We start from the raw sequence: 3,716 nt of genomic DNA, 5'->3' as shown, positions 1-3,716 counted from the left end.
GAGTTCGAATATGGAAAATGTGTAAAATGACACTAGTATGTAACCACTAAAACAAACATCAGTTGATGAGATGGAGTTCGACTATGGAAAATGTGTAAAATGACACTAGTATGTAACCACGAAAACAAACATCAGTTGATGAGATGGAGTTCGAATATGGAAAATGTGTAAAATGACACTAGTATGTAACCACTAAAACAAACATCAGTTGATGAGATGGAGTTCGACTATGGAAAATGTGTAAAATGACACTAGTATGTAACCACGAAAACAAACATCAGTTGATGAGATGGAGTTCGAATATGGAAAATGTGTAAAATGACACTAGTATGTAACCACTAAAACAAACATCAGTTGATGAGATGGAGTTCGACTATGGAAAATGTGTAAAATGACACTAGTATGTAACCACGAAAACAAACATCAGTTGATGAGATGGAGTTCGAATATGGAAAATGTGTAAAATGACACTAGTATGTAACCACAAAACAAACATCAGTTGATGAGAACATCAACTGATGTTTGTTTTCGTGGTTACATACTAGTGTCATTTTACACATTTTCCATATTCGAACTCCATCTCATCAACTGATGTTTGTTTTCGTGGTTACATACTAGTGTCATTTTACACATTTTCCATAGTCGAACTCCAAAATGGAGTTGTGAAATGTGGTGAACTGGAAAATAAAATTGAATTGTATTAACATAATTCTATAGATCATATCATCAAATGTGTAAAAAAAAAAGCTCATTTAAACTTTAACCAAAGGCTTGTGTGACTGGTACGTACTTGTGTATCCACTGACTACAGAGATTAAGTACAACTTACCACTCTTGCTTTTAATAGTCGCGTTTCTTCAGTTTCAGAGTATTGTTTAGTGAATCTCTTTAATCAACATTTTTTTCAATCGCCATTGCTTGAAAATATATATATCTCTCTCTTATTTATACATTTTCTTACTTGACGATATGATATTATGTCCTTTGAAGACTTCTGGCTAATGTTATTGTGCTGGATTGAAAACATAAATGTGAACTCAGCTTAGCTGAGAAAATTAGAAACGTTACGGAAGTTTAGGTTTAAATATCAGTTTAAGTCTTTAAAACATAACCAAAGTCTAGTTACTTACGGGAAACTAAATCTTAGATATATTTTAATAATAAGAAATGCTTGTTATTCATAACTTAAAAAACGGGCTTGAGCAATCGATATGAACAGCATAAAAACAGGATAAATGTAACAATAGCTTTCAAAAGATATTCCTATAATATGACGTCATAATGAGATACGTCTTACAAGCTTGGGTATATATAACATCCAACTTTCTTAGTGAGTACAGGAAGATCCACGAAACGAAATCCATTTCATTACAGCTTAAAAAATGCAGTGGCATTAATGCAAATGACATCAATTGCTCAATGTGTCCTCCTTCTATTTCAATTTGAGACTCCAGACAAGTCATGACATGATTTGTCTATTTTTATCTTGAGATTCAGGCGAATTACGACATGATCCGTCTATTTAAACTTGAGACTCCAGACGAATTATGACATGATCCATCTATTTAAATTTGAGACTCCAGACGAATTATGACATGGTCCATCTATTTAGACTTGAGACTCCAGACGAATTATGACATGATCCATCTATTTAAACTTGAGACTCCAGACGAATTATAACATGATCCATCTATTTAAACTTGAGACTCCAGACGAATTATGACATGATCCATCTATTTCAACTTGAGACTCAAGACGAGTTATGACATGATCCATCTATTTAAACTTGAGACTCCAGACGAATTATGGCATGATCCATCTATTTAAACTTGAGACTCCAAACGAATTATGACATGATCCATCTATTTAAACTTGAGACTCCAGACGAATTATAACATGATCTATCTATTTAAACTTGAGACTCAAGACGAGTTATGGCATGATCGAACGCAACACAAAGCGTATCTTCAGTCATATACGTCACGCCATGTTAAATATATTGTTTACATTATGTAGTTGTAATGTTCTCACTAATCGATGGGTGGACGAATGAGCTCTGAAGTCAAACTCAAACCTTGAACTGTAATCCCTAATGGTGTCTTGTTTCAGGGTTGCCTTGTATAGCCCTCTAGTGGTATTTTTTCATAAATGTGTTCCCCATATTTTTCTGTTATAACTGGCAAAGCTGTAAACGAAAAGACTTCGAATCGATTTACTATCGGATACGTTTCAACAGGTTATGCTGGCATCAACTACAACTACAATGTTGTTACTACATATACTGTACTATGTGTATCCGATAATAAACAAGTCTTAAATTTTACATAACAGGTTCATTCCTTTATTTATTTGTGTAGGTTGCGTAGCTCTCTCACCATTTACACCTTTATACCCAGACTTATCTTGTGTTAGTCCTGTACGTTAATACGAGTGAATATGAATTAAGTAGCTTGGGTGTTTAATACAGGTTTCTGCAGAATAGGAAACCACATATCATGTTTCAAAATGTAAACATTTTATCGTTTTGTCACATGAGACACATTTCGTATGATAAGGCGCTCTTATGTATGTTTATTTCTTTGTTTTAGAGCAAAGCAACATGGGGCTACCTGGAGTGTCCAACGCGGAGAATCGAGCCCTGGATTTTAGCGTTGTATGTCCGTAGTATGTGTTTGTGCTATGCTCGTGTACTCGTTCAGAGCCGTTGCTGGCAATAGAAAGGATTTAGAGCTTGTTTAGAGCTAAGCGCAAAGCTACGAAATAGGCTATCTGGGCTCTGTCCTCTGCGGGTATCGAAACCTGATTTTTAGCGTTATAATCCCTCAGACGGTACAGCTGAGTCGCCGTGGGAAGGCGATCTGGAGTTTATACGGTCTATAATTCTTTGGACTGTGAAGGATTGACGTTTACTATACCTACAAGAAGGAATCTTCAGTAGCCGCGGCACTTGAAATTATTTTGAGTAGGATTAGAGGAAATTAATTTGTAAGACCTTTGTTTTCCCTTTTTATTAGCTATATTTTTGTGCGCCAGCAATAAATACCAAGCGTGGGGCGTGCGTATAGCCGATACGATTTTATTACTCATCAGGATCTCTACCAGCCTACCCTCAAGATGAAATTATTTTAGGCAGGATTAGATTAATCTATGAGACTTTGGGTGTGGTCAAGTATATCCATCGAAAGAGTTTGGACCTCTTGAGTCCAAAACTATAATTAGATCTCAAATCTGTCAAGAGATGGCGGAGTTATAGCCAACAAAGAAAATACAGAGCCGTTTTTTTTTTTTTCTTATGCATTTTGTTCGAAGTTATCTAAAATAAATTCGTGGCTCTGGTGCTGTGGACTGGTCCGCAGCGCCACCCATGGTTGTGATGCTGAACTAAAATTGAGTTCCACGTCGTTCAGTTAACTGAAATGATAATTCAAACTGATAACTGTAAAGTAAAAAATAATAAAGAACAACAACAACAAAAAATCATACTCAAACAAATAAACACGAAAATATTCTATATCAAACGAAATACGTTTGTTTTCAGAATAACGTATTTTGTGAATCTGTTTATTCCGGGACGCAGCCCGGCATGGCCAGGTGGTTAGGGGGCGCTCGACTCACAATCTGCGGGGTCGCGGGTTCGAATCCCCGTCACATCAAACATGCTCGTCCTTTCAGCTGTGGGGGCGTTATAATGTGATGGTCAATGTCACTATTCGTTG

Source organism: Limulus polyphemus, unplaced genomic scaffold (genome assembly GCF_000517525.1).
Source record: "Limulus polyphemus unplaced genomic scaffold, Limulus_polyphemus-2.1.2 Scaffold2030, whole genome shotgun sequence".
NCBI lineage: Eukaryota > Metazoa > Arthropoda > Merostomata > Xiphosura > Limulidae > Limulus > Limulus polyphemus.
Note: the sequence above shows the minus strand (reverse complement) of the source record.